The following is a 13919-nucleotide window of genomic DNA, read 5'->3' as shown; positions in this document are numbered from 1 at the left end:
ACCCAAACTAGCAGTGCTGTGGGGCTGAGGAGCTTGGGCACATTGGGGAATCGACTGTCTTGAGCAGGTGCTCTGTTGCTTCCTTCTGCCTGCGTGTGAGATTGTCAACATGCTGGGTTTCTATTGTACGGCAATAATAAGAGGGTTATCCGTTCTTGGTATGGTTTCTTTCTTCAGCTGCAACACCTGTTGAGAGTATCACAGCAATGAGGGAAGCGTGCACCATTTCCAGTTTGTTGCTTTGCAATTGGCAGGCTGTTGTCAAGATCACAGCCAACTTTCAATCAGTAAATCTTTAGAGTTGGCAGGGTTCCTGGTGCAAGCATTGAGGGATAAATTTGTCTGTCTCTTTCGGCTGTCTGCCGCGGTCTGTTTACCTGTATATTTCCTCCTCCTCCTCGATTGCTGATGTTATTAATGATATTTGGGCCCAGGCCAGCTTTTGTCATGGATTTCGCTCTGCGTGTTTGCTTTCAGAGTGATGGTTGTGATTGAGGACAGTTCTCAATAATTCTGAAATACTCTTCAAACTTTACAACAGAAGTTTGAAGTTTTGTTCCCCATCTCACCTGAGCAGGTGTGCAGATGTTTAAACTAAGAACAGTCTCCGTGCCCCAGCTCACTGGCTACTTCTGAAATTGGAAACTCACCAATGAATAATGGTGATGAACATGATAATTAGTATGAACTGGTTTAGCTCAGTGGGCTAGACAGCTGGCTTGTAATGCCGAACAAGGCCAGCAGTGCGGGTTCAATTCCCGTACCAGCTTACATGAACAGGCGCTGGGTGATTGTGTATCAGTGTAGATTCAATACAACTGAGCAAGCACTAGAGGGAGCACGGGAGAGCTATAAATACACAGGGACAGGAAGTGAGGACACACTTCACGGAAGGCAGAACTGGTAGCAGGACACAGACACACAGGCAGGCAGCATTTGAGGTAGCCGTAAGTTAAGCTCTGAAGACAGAACAAATTCACAATAAAGCATCTTCTCCAACTTTGAGACTACGAGCTTTATTAAGACACAAGGAACAACACATCGTACCAGGAGTGGCTTCAGACGCTTACTGTGGCGACTAGGGGCTTTTCACAGTAACTTCATGCTTGTGACAATAAAATATTATTATTATTAGTTTACCTGCAGTTTGTCCTTGTCTAACAATTACTCATTTGTTACTTTCCAACCGCTGCAGATAATCATTGAATAGCCATCATTTTAAAAATAAATTTAGTGTACCCAATTCATTTTTTCCAATTAAGGGGCAATTTAGCATGGCCAATCCACCTAGCCTGCACATCTTTGGGTTGTGGAGGCGAAACCCACGCAACACACGGATAATGTGCAAACTCATCACAGACAGTGACCCAGAGCTGGAATTGAACCGTGGACCTTGGCGTCGTGAGGCCGGAGTGCTAACCACTACGCCGCTGTGCTGTACCCTGAATAGCCATTTTAGGAAGTAGCTCTGGCTGTCTTCCCATCCCCACCCAGGACTCTGTCCGTATTCCTAGTCCACACTTTATACCAGTGAACAATTTCAGTTCCATTCTATCATCATTGGCTTCCTCCATATTGCTCCCTGAAATTCCCAATGATCAGAATCCCAACAGTGCAGAAGGTGGCCATTTGGCCCATCTAGTCTGCTCAAACCCTCTGAAAGAACGCTCCTCCTAGGCCTACTCCCCCGTCCTATCCCCAAAGCCTCATAACCCCAGTTAACTTGCACATCTTTGGACACTAAGTTCCGCACACATGAGTACGGCCTCAACCGGGACCTTGGATTCATGTTGCATTACATTCACCCCCACCATCTGGCCTGGGCTTGCAAAATCCTACCAACTGCCCTGGTTTGAGACAATTCACACCTCTTTAACCTGGGATTACCTCTCTCTCTGGATCTGTAAAGACTTGATTACCTACAAATGCTCGCATTCAAAGCATTGTCTTGCATCTTTGACTTTGTCTATATATATGTTTCTGGAACCTACCTCTTCACCTGAGGAAGGAGCAGTGCTCCGAAAGCTCGTGTTTGAATCAAACCTGTTGGACTTTAACCTGGTGTTGTCAGACTTCTTACTGTGCTCACCCCAGTCCAACGCCGGCATCTCCTCATCATTTGTAAGATTGGGTTGCAGGTCTGTCATTGTTTAAATATTGGGCTACAGGTGGGCGGCACGGTGGCGCAGTGGTTAGCACTGCTGCATCACGGCTTTGAGGACCCGGGTTTGAGTTTGCACGTTCTCCCGTGTCTGCATGAGTCTCACCTCCACAAACCCAAAGATGTGCAGTGTAGGTGGATTGGCCACTCTAAATTGTCCCTTAATTTAAAAAAATGAGTTGGGCATTCTAAATTTATATTTAAAGAATCTTAACAATTTCTCGGTTATATGGCTTATCTTCCAGCCAAGCTGACAGCTGCTCACCCTCAAGTTTCCTGTCACTAACTGCTATGAATTCAGCTAACGCAATCACGAAAAGCCTTGTTACCTTAAAGGTGCCTTGATTGGTCAGCAACCACTCATTATTTTTCCAACCTCTTCACGCCGTAAACTCTCTATGCACAATGGAAATGCAGTTTGTGTTGTAACCAAAAATTCCCATACATTCAAACTCCTTTATCGAACATGACTCTAACTGTAGGTTTATCCTTCCTTAAACAGAAACACTAATTTAAATCCAATTAAACCTGTGCCGTATTACGGTAGCACAGTGGTTAGCACTGTTGCTTCACAGCTCCAGGGTCCCAGGTTCTAATCCCGGCTTGGGCCACTGTCTGTGCGGAGTCTGCACGTTCTCCCCGTGTCTGCGTGGGTTTCCTCTGGGTGCTCCGGTTTCCTCCCACAAGTCCCGAAAGATGTGCTGTTGGGCAAATTGGACATTCTGAATTCTCCCTCCGTGTACCCGAACAGGCACCCGAGTGTGGCGACTAGGGGGCTTTTCATAGTAACTTCATTGCAGTGTTAATGTAAACCTACTTGTGACAATAATAAAGATTATTATTAATAACTAACAATACAAATATGGTTTACTTTTTTTTGGAAACCGTTGAGTACTGAGATGATGAGGATTTGTTTCACTGAGAGGGTGGTGGGTCTTTGGAATTTTCTGCCTCCAAGGCCAATTGAGACTCATTCACTGAGTATGTTCAAGAAAGAGATTGTTGGACTTTCAGATATTAAAGACATAAAGGTGTATGGGGATAGTGCATGAAAATGGTATTGAGGTAGAAGACCAGCATGATCTAGTTGAATGGTGAAGCAGGCTGGAGGGGCCAAATGGCCTCCTTCTATTTCCTATCTTTTTATTTGTCAGGAATTTTGGGTAAATCCCATTGACACTCCTGCTTTGCCTGACGTGTTTGCCAGAGACACTTTGTCTCTCATGTAAGGGCTTGAAAAGCTTGGTGCCCCTGGGGCATCTTGAAAGACTGCATCAAGTCTTTTTTTTACCACAAGCTGATCTTCCCTGCTGGCTAGAATCCTTTGAGTTAATTTGGAGCTGTGAAGCGACGACATTGGTGTTGATTCGGGGCTGCTGATGTGGTTGTTGCGCAGTTGCTCCCAGGCAGCGGAGGAGGTTCCGCACCTTTCAGCTCGAGTGCCTGAGCCTCCTCCATTGGAGGAGGGTCTCTTCATCAGGAATGCGGAGTGCTGGAACAACGTCAATTCATTCACTTTTTTCCTGTGTTCTTCCAGGAGTTTCTGCGATCCAGCTGGGGATGAAGCTCCGGGGAATAAGTCCGGTGGCTGCCAGTTTTGAGAAATTGAGGGGTGCTGTCATAATATACATCCATGTATATGATGGAGTGCAGACAGGCAGTGATTGACGCACAGGATGACCAGTGAGCACACAGAACACAGCAGCCAATCACCAGACAGGACACGACCACTATAAAGCCAGAGGGCACCAGTTTTCCCGCTCTCTCGGGATCCAGTCTCTGAGACAGTCAGAGCTCGTGAGCAGCAGCCAGTGCAAACACCATGTGGTAGTCAGTTAGTCTGGTCAGGCTAGCCTCAGGTCTCCAGTCAAGTCAGCATAGAATCAACCCACAGTTAAGCATGTAATATAGTTAGATGTTCAATAAAATCGTGTTGCATTTCATCAAGTGTTGGAAGCCTGTCTCTCTCCACACTGCATCAAACACAGTCCACATAGACCCAGCCTGCCCAACACATCATGGTTCCAGTGAGTAATGCTGAAGTTTGACGGACCTACCTTGAGATAATCTGCCTTTGACCAGCGATCAGCCATCCGGTAACATGGACAGCGTCCCCCCTCCCCCGCAGCTCCGCATCGCCGGCAACCTCGGTGCCAACTGGAAGATTTTCAAACAGAAGTTCCAGCTTTATCTTGAAGCCACCGACCTCGAGGCCGCGTCAGATGCCAGGAAGGTCACACTCTTCCTTTCTATAGCCGGGGACCACGCTATCCACATCTACAACTCCCTCACATTCGCTGAAGGCGAAGACAAGACGAAGTTTAAAACAGTCCTGCTGAAGTTCGACAGCCACTGCGACATTGAGGTCAATGAGAGCTTTGAACAGTACGTTTTCCAGCAGAGGCTTCAGGGTAAGGATGAACCTTTTCTGTCCTTTTTAACCCATCTCCGCATCCTCGCGCCGTCATGCAACTATGACAACTGATTCCATGATCCGGGATCAGATCGTTTTTGGGGTCCACTCCGATCCCCTTCGCCAGCAGCTCCTGAAAGTTAAGCAGCTCACCCTTACCATCGCTATCGAAACCTGCGTTCTCCACGGGCACGTCAACAACCGGTACTCCCACATCAGGGCGGCAGAAACGGCAAGGCTAAACCCCCACGAGGCAGAACGGGTGCAGGCCATCAAACAAATGCAGGGCCTGAGTCTTAATGAGAGTGGCCATTCCGCGCGCTTTTCCCAGGCTCCAGCGCATGAGGGGATGGCGAGACCGACGACCAGCACTGCGCAGGTGCACACGTTGTTCAAACCGCACTGCGCATGCGTGTTGGCGCATGAAACGCTCAGACGTCGGCGTCATGACGTGTCCGAATTGTGGCTCCGCCCATTTAAAGCGGCAATGTGCGGCAAAATCACGACGCTGTCTCCAGTATGGCAAGACCTCCAGGACCAGGGCGTCATTTCAAAGGTCACGGAACCCACGGACTGGGTTAGCGCCATGGTTTGCGTCAAGAAGCCGTCTGGGGAACCGTCTGTATCGACCCCAAAGATTTGAACCGCAACATCATGAGGGAACACTACCCAATAGCTAAACGAGAAGAGCTAACCAGCGAGATGGCTCATGCCAAATTCTTCACGAAGCTGGACGCCTCCAAGGGGTTCTGGCAAATACAGCTGGGCGCGTCCAGTTGCAAGCTGTGCACATTCAATACCCCGTTTGGTCGCTACTGCTACAACCAAATGTCTTTTGGCATCATCTCTGCCTCAGAGGTGTTCCACCGCATAATGGACCAAATGATGAAGGGCATCGAGGGGGTGCGAGTGTACGTCGACGACGTCATAATCTGGTCCACAACTCCTCAAGAACACATCGATCGCTTCAAATGGGTGTTCCACAGGATCCACGAGCATGGCCTCTAACTCAATAGAGCCAAATGCTCATTCAGAAATCAAATTCCTTGGCGACCACATTTCGCAGCAAGGCGTGCAGCCGGATGCTGACAAGGTTTCGGCGATAAACACCATGAAGACCCCGGAGGTCAAGAAGGCGGTCCTCCGCTTTCTGGGGATGGTCAACTTCCTTGGGAAATTCATTCCCAACTTGGCGTCACACACCACAGCCCTCCGCCATCTTGTTGGAAAAACAACGGATTTCCAGTGGCTACCCACTCATGAGCAAGAATGGCATGAGCTGGGGGCAAAACTCACCAAGGCCCCGGAGCTGCCGTTTTTCAACCCCGCCAAGGAAGCAAAAATATCCACCGACGCGAGCCAGGCTGGCAGTTGGGCAGTGCTCGTCCAACTGGATGACTCCTCCTCCTGGGCCCCAGTTGCATATGCCTATCGAGCCATGACGCCCACTGAGCAACGATACGCTCAGATTGAGAAAGAATGCTTGGGCCTCCTTACAGGGATCGACAAGTTCCATGATTGTGTGTATGGCCTCCCCAAATTCATGATTGAGACGGACAACAGTCCACATCGACCCAGCCTGCCCAACACATCAGGCGCGTTTGTAGTTTTTGGGGTGGGGTAGCACCCATTTGAAATGGTGGTTTCTAAGAATGTTCAGTCGGTCTCCCACAGAATCCGGCTTGGGTTCTTGCATTGCGTTTATTGGACAGCAGTTTGAGAGTGATGCAAGTGAGTTTTGGACGATATTGGGAGTGGGAGAAGATGAAGAGGACATACTGAGAGCACATCAGGGAGCGGTAGTGAAACCAAGGTCTGGTGATTAGCTCTTTTTTTCACTTGATGCATCTGAATGTGCCAGGAGACGGGTCTGCACCAGCCTGCTCAGTCTGACCATTCTCCCGTGTTGTCGAGGTGCCTTTTGAAGTCACCGATGTAGATGATTAATTTGGTGGCCTGCAGGCTGCACAGCAATGCCAGTCCACAGGTCATTTGTTAGGTTATAGATATTTGTGATGGTCAGCTTAACTACTTTAATGGAGATGGAGTTCAGGGGGTGTGGGTATCTGACTTTAAGGTCCACTATGGCCTTTGTTGAGTCTTTCCTTGATGTGATGGTGGCCAAGTCATACTGTTTATTATGCCTGCTTGCAGTGACTTGGTACCTTGGTTCACTGGTGTTGTCATCGAGGTGTCTTCCTTGCAGGGTGCCTGTCCACATTCCAGTCAGTTTTTTGTTGCAAGCAGCTGATGGGGACAGCAGTCTGAGAACCCGGATGAATCAAAGGTCCTCCTGTTAAAGTAAGTTTTCCAACTTGGAAGCCCAGTCAACTAATGGTATCAAGAAGGTGGTTGAACCCCGGCTTGGAAAATTGGGGATCCTCCTTTGAACTCTGATGCCAAACACTATTACAGAGTTACACTGTCAAATGGCAGGCAGAAAATGACTACAATTGGTGACCTCAAAAGGCACCTCAACAACCCGGGAGAACACTCTGATCTGACTTGGATGAACTGACCACTTTTACTGAGCAGATTCTCTGGAGAAACCTGACCTGCTGGTCCGAGGAGACAGAAGAGCTCTTACGTGACTGCTTAGAGACAGTGGACTGGTCCATGTTTAAGAACTCAGCGACTAACTTAAATGAGTGTGCCACCACCGTCACAGACTTCATCAGCAAATGTGTGGCCGACTGCGTGCCAAAGAAAGCAGTACGTACGTTCCCCAACCGGAAACCATGGCTCAACCGCGAGATTGACTCCCGACTGAAGGGCAGATCTGAGCCGTTCAAGGCAGATGACCCTGACCTATACAAGAAATCCAGGTACGACCTCCGCAAAGCCATCCGAGATGCCAAGAGAGAATATCAGACCAAGCTAGAGTCACAGACTCTCAGCGGTTGTGGCAAGGACTAAACAACATAACGGGCTACAAAGCGAAGCCGAGCAGTATCTCTGGCAGCAGTGCACCCCTCCCCGATGAACTCGATGCATTCTATGCTCGGTTCGAGCAGGTAACCAACAATCCGCTGTCGAATGCCCCAGCAGCCCATAATTCACCCATACCCACCATCACAGCTTCCGAAGTCAGATCGGCCTTCCTGAAAGTGAACCCTCAGAAGGCGACGGGTCCGGACGGGATCACTGGTCGTGCACTCAGAGTCTGCGCGGACCAGGTGGCAGAGGTGTTCACAGACATCTTTAACCTGTCCCTACTCCACTCCGAGGTCCCCACCTGCTTCAAGAAGACCACCATCATACCGGTACCAATGAAGAACCAGGCAACGTGCCTCAATGACTACCGCCCGGTGGCCCTGACTTCAGTCGTAATGAAGTGCTTTGAGAGGTTGATCATGAAGCGCATCACCTCCATACTCCCAGAACGCCTTGATCCACTTCAATTCGCATACCGTCACAACCGGTCCACATCAGACGCCATTTCCCTGGCCCTACACTCATCCCTACAGCATCTCGAAAATAGGGACTCCTACATCAGACTCCTATTTATTGACTACAGCTCCACCTTCAACACCATAATCCCAGCCAAGCTCATATCAAAGCATGATGGCATCCTCCAGCAAGATCTGGACAGGTTGGGCGAGTGGGCAAACCAATGGCAGATACAGTATAATTTGGATAAGTGTGAGGTTATTCATTTTGGAAGCAAAAACAGGAAGACAGATTACTACCCGAATGGTTTTAAATTGGGAGAGGGGAGTGTGCAGCGGGACCTGGGTGTCCTTGTGCACCATTCGCTGAAGGTAAGCGTGCAGGTGCAGCAGGCGGTAAAGAAGGCTAATGGTATGTTGGCCTTTATTGCGAGAGGTTTTGAGTATAGAAGCAGGGATGTGTTGCTGCAATTAAACAGGGCCTTGGTGAGGCCACACCTGGAGTATTGTGTGCAGTTTTGGTCTCCTTCTCTGAGGAAGGATGTTCTTGCTCTCGAGGGAGTGCAGCGAAGGTTTACCAGACTGATTCCAGGGATGGCGGGACTGTCATATGAGGAGAGATTGACTAGGTTGGGATTGTTCTCACTGGAGTTCAGAAGCATGAGGGGGGGGGGATCTCATAGGGACATAAAATTCTAACAGCACGAGACTGGGTAGATGCAGGGAAGATGTTACCAATGGTAGATGTGTCCAGAACCAGGGGTCACAGTCTGAGGATTCAGGGTAAACCATTTTGGACAGAGATAAGGAGACATTTCTATACAAAGAGTGGTGAGCCTATGGAATTCATTACCACAGGAAGTAGTTGATGCTAAAACTTTGAATATATTCAAGAGACGGCTGGATGTAGCACTTGGGGAGAATGGGATAAAGGCTATGGGGAGAAAGCAGATTAGGCTATTGAGTTAGATGATCAGCCATGATCGTGATGAATGGCGGAGCAGGCTCGAAGGGCCAAAAGGCCTCCTGCTCCTATCTTCTATATATATATATGTATTACCCCTGAGCTGGAGTGGGATTTACCGAGATGTTTGTCATCTACACATTTCTTGCAGTTTAAAACAAATTCTCTGTCTGTGGTGGAGAGCATGAATTTGAACAAATGCCTTTGTGATCAGATGCCCACCATAGATCACAGAACATACAGTGCAGAAGGAGGCCATTCGGCCCATTGAGTCTGCACCGGCCCTTACAACCAGCACCCTACTCAAGCCCACGTATCTACCCTATCCCCGTAACCCCTATAATAAAGGATATATGGACAGCAATGAGAAGATCATGAAATAGAATTTGTATGGGCAGAAATTAGAAACAGCAAGAGTCAGAAAACACTGCTGGGAGTAGTTTATAGGCCCCTGACTAATAGTTACACTGGGAAGGCACCTCATGGCACAGCTCCTTTGTGGAGATTCCACCCTCGTCAGATTATCTGCTTGTATTCTTCTGCAAATTGAAGACGAGGTTGAGAATGTCAAATGGAAAAATCTCTCCAAATAAATTGTGGTCTGACATGAGGAGTTAAGTTTGTTCTTTGCCCTCGAGTTTCTATTGTGACTGGTTCGTAACACGTTGTGTGCAGCTCCCTCTCGTGGTGTCTGGGATTATTGTTTGTGAATTTCATTCTTCGTTATACACTTGTCTGGGAGTAATTATGTTACTCCAAAATTGTTTCCTGTATGTCGTGTTTATATGCAGCGGTTAGATTTTATACTCAAATGCAATATTGCTGAAATCATCTGAATACTTATTTATTTATTTATTTTTATTTTTTAAATTTAGAGTACCCAATTCATTTTTTCCAATTAAGAGGCAATTTAGCATGGCCAATCCACCTACCCTGCACATCTTTGGGTTGTGGGGGTGAAACCCACGCAGACACGGGGAGAATGTGCAAACTCCACACGGACAGTGACCCAGAGCCGGGATCGAACCTGGGACTCGGCGCCACCGTGCTGTCCAGAATTTTATTTAATGATCGAAAAAGAGTTTTGAGTTATTTTGATGGTTGTGCCAGCTCACATTCTCGCTGATGAGTCGGATGGTTGTGGATGAATGTTCCACTCCAGAGCGTTGAGCACCAAGATGAGTGTAGGGGTCCTTTCTGTTGATAAACTTATTTCCCATTTCTTTTACTTTGTGATTATTATTTTATCGATGGATATTTCATGAATATATGCCTTCAAGTAGAGTAGAGGAAATGAGGAACTCTAAAGTTGAAAGATGGTACACTGTGCTATGTAAGCTTAGCTTCGGGACAGAAAAACCCAGACTTTTTGGCACCCAGAGGGGATCGGAGGCATCGGTTCGATTGGTTGGCTTGGCAAAAGGCTTTTCTCTGCCTGGCGTCAGCTGGTGATTAGGCCCTAGTCTAGTGGGATGGTTTTCAGAGGATACAGAGCAGACAGTGAGAGTGGATTGGACACTGCTCTCTCTCACCTCGATCCTCCTGCCACCCACCGGTCCCCTGGCGCGCGCGCCCCGCCCCCGGTCCCCTGCAATCGCACCACGGCTCCTCCCTCCCGCCGCACCACGGCCCCGCCCTCCTGCCGGTCCCCCCCCCCGGGTCCCCTGGTACCGGCCCCCCCGGTCCCCTGCCGCCGCACCCCACCCCTCCCTCCTGCTGCACCCCAGTCACATCCTGCCGCACCCCGGCCCCTCCCTCCTGCTGCACCCCAGTCACCTCCTGCCGCACCCCGGCCCCTCCCTCCCGCCGCACCCCGGCCCCTCCCTCCTGCCGCACCCCGGCCCCTCCCTCCTGCCGCACCCCGGCCCCTCCCTCCCGCCGCACCCCGGCCCCTCCCTCCCGCCGCACCCCGGCCCCTCCCTCCCGCCGCACCCCGGCCCCTCCCTCCCGCAGCACCCCGGCCCCTCCCTCCCGCCGCATCCCGGCCCCTCCCTCCCGCCGCACCCCGGCCCCTCCCTCCCGCCGCATCCCGGCCCCTCCCTCTGCCCACCGGAATCCCGGCCCCTCCCTCCCGCCGCACCCCGGCCCCTCCCTCCCGCCGCACCCCGGCCCCTCCCTCCCGCCGCACCCCGGCCCCTCCCTCCCGCAGCACCCCGGCCCCTCCCTCCCGCCGCACCCCGGCCCCTCCCTCCCGCCGCACCCCGGCCCCTCCCTCCCGCCGCATCCCGGCCCCTCCCACCCGCCGCACCCCGGCCCCTCCCTCCCGCAGCACCCCGGCCCCTCCCTCCCGCAGCACCCTGGCCCCTCCCTCCTGCCGCACCCTGGCCCCTCCCTCCTGCCGCACCCCGGCCCCTCCCTCCCGCCGCACCCCGGCCCCTCCCTCCCGCCGCACCCCGGCCCCTCCCTCCTGCCGCACCCCGGCCCCTCCCTCCTGCCGCACCCCGGTCCCTCCCTCCTGCCGCACCCCGGTCCCTCCCTCCTGCCGCACCCCGGCCCCTCCCTCCTTCCGCACCCCGGCCCCTCCCTCCCGCCGCACCCCGGCCCCTCCCTCCCGCCGCACCCCGGCCCCTCCCTCCCGCCGCACCCCGGCCCCTCCCTCCCGCCGCACCCCGGCCCCTCCCTCCCGCCGCACCCCGGCCCCTCCCTCCCGCCGCACCCCGACCCCTCCCTCCCGCCGCACCCCGACCCCTCCCTCCCGCCGCACCCCGACCCCTCCCTCCCGCCGCACCCGGCCCCTCCCTCCCCCCCCGGCCCCTCCCTCCCCCCGGCCCCTCCCTCCCCCCCCGGCCCCTCCCTCCCCCCCCGCCCCTCCCTCCCGCCGCACCCTGGTCCCCTCCCTCCTGCCGCACCCTGGCCCCTCCCTCCTGCCGCACCCCTGGCCCCTCCCTCCTGCGGCACTCTGGCCCCTCCCTCCCGCCGCACCCTGGCCCCTCCCTCCTGCCGCACCCTGGCCCCTCCCTCCTGCCGCACCCTGGCCCCTCCCTCCTGCTGCACCCTGGCCCCTCCCTCCTGCCGCACCCTGGCCCCTCCCTCCTGCCGCACCCCCTTCCCCTCCCGCTGCCCCCTTCCCCTCCCACTGCCCCCCCTTCCCCTCCCGCCGCCCCCTGGTCCCCTCCCGCCGCACCCCGGGCCCTCCCTCCTGCCGCACCCTGGCCCCTCCCTCCTGCCGCACCCTGGCCCCTCCCTCCTGCCGCACCCTGGCCCCTCCCTCCTGCCGCACCCTGGCCCCTCCCTCCTGCCGCACCCTGGCCCCTCCCTCTTGCCGCACCCCGGCCCCTCCCTCCCGCCGCACCCCGGTCCCCTCCTGCGGCCCCCCCCTTCCCCTCCCGCTGCCCCTTCCCCTCCCGCTGCCCCCTTCCCCTCCCGCTGCCCCCTTCCCCTCCTTCTGCCCCCCTTCCCCTCCCGCTGCCCCCAGGTCCCCTCCCTCCTGCCGCACCCTGGCCCCTCCAACCCGCCGCACCCCGGCCCCTCTCTCCTGCCGCACCCCGGCCCCTCCCTCCTGCCGCACCCCGGCCCCTCCCTCCCGCCGCACCCCGGCCCCTCCCTCCCGCCGCACCCCCGGCCCTCCCTCCCGCCGCACCCCGGCCCCTCCCTCCCGCCGCACCCCGGCCCCTCCCTCCCGCCGCACCCCGGCCCCTCCCTCCCGCCGCACCCCGGCCCCTACCTCCCGCCGCACCCCGGCCCCTACCTCCCGCCGCACCCCGGCCCCTCCCTCCCGCCGCACCCCGGCCCCTCCCTCCCGCCGCACCCCGGCCCCTCCCTCCCGCCGCACCCCGGCCCCCCCCTCCCGCCGCCCCCGGCCCCTCCCTCCCGCCGCACCCCGGCCCCTCCCTCCCGCCGCACCCCGGCCCCTCCCTCCCGCCGCACCCTGGCCCCTCCCTCCTGCCGCACCCTGGCCCCTCCCTCTTGCCGCACCCCGGCCCCTCCCTCTCGCAGCACCCCGGCCCCTCCCTCCCGCCGCACCCCGGTCCCCTCCTGCGGCCCCCCCTTCCCCTCCCGCTGCCCCCTTCCCCTCCCGCTGCCCCCTTCCCCTCCCGCTGCCCCCCTTCCCCTCCCGCTGCCCCCTGGTCCCCTCGCGCCGCACCCCGGCCCCCACCCCTCCCCGCCGCACCCCCGGCCCCTCCCTCCCGCCGCAACCCCGGCCTCTCCCCTCCCGCCGCACCCCGGCCCCTACCTCCCGCCGCACCCCGGCCCCTCCCTCCCGCCCGCAACCCCGGCCCCTCCCTCCCGCCGCACCCCGGCCCCTCCCTCCCGCCGCACCCGGCCCCCCCGCACCCGCCGCCCCGCCCCTCCCCGCCCCCGCACCCCGGCCCCTCCTTCCCGCCGCACCCCGGCCCCTCCTCCCTGCCGCACCCCGGCCCCTCCCTCCCGCCGCACCCCGGCCCCTCCTCCCGCCGCACCCCGCCCCTCCCTCCCCGCCGCACCCCGGCCCCTCCCTCCCGCCGCACCCCGGCCCCTCCCCTCCGCCGCACCCCCCCTCCCTCCGCCGCACCCCGGCCCCTCCTCCCGCCGCAACCCCGGCCCCTCCCTCTCCCGCCGCACCCCGGCCCTCCCTCCCGCCGCACCCCGCCCCCACCCACCAGCCGCACGCCCGCCCCTCCCTCCTGCCGCACCCCGCCCCTCCCTCCTCTGCACCCTGGCCCTCCCTCCTGCCGCACCCTGGCCCCTCCCTCCCGCCGCACCCCGGCCCCTCCCTCCTGCCGCACCCCGGCCCCTCCCTCCCGCCCCCCCCGGCCCCTCCCTCCCCCCCCCGGCCCCTCCCTCCCCCCCCCGCCCCTCCCTCCCCCCAGGCCCCTCCCTCCCGCCGCACCCTGGTCCCCTCCCTCCCGCCGCACCCTGGTCCCCTCGCGCCGCACCCCGGCCCCTCCCTCCCCGCCGCACCCCGGCCCCTCCCTCCCGCCGCACCCTGGCCCCTCCCTCCCGCCGCACCCTGGCCCCTCCCTCCCGCCGCACCCTGGCCCCTCCCTCCTGCCCCCTTCCCCTCCCACTGCC

At 56.8% G+C, this 13919-nt stretch overlaps 1 protein-coding gene across 2 annotated transcripts in view; it reads left to right on the top strand.

Moving 5' to 3' along the window:
* LOC119971062 (transcription initiation factor TFIID subunit 4-like) overlaps positions 1-13919 on the top strand; it is a 365388-nt gene that overhangs the window by 16009 nt on the left and 335460 nt on the right. The window lies entirely within an intron of this gene.

Source organism: Scyliorhinus canicula, chromosome 9 (assembly GCF_902713615.1).
Source record: "Scyliorhinus canicula chromosome 9, sScyCan1.1, whole genome shotgun sequence".
NCBI lineage: Eukaryota > Metazoa > Chordata > Chondrichthyes > Carcharhiniformes > Scyliorhinidae > Scyliorhinus > Scyliorhinus canicula.
This window is presented reverse-complemented; position numbering and strand designations above follow the sequence as displayed.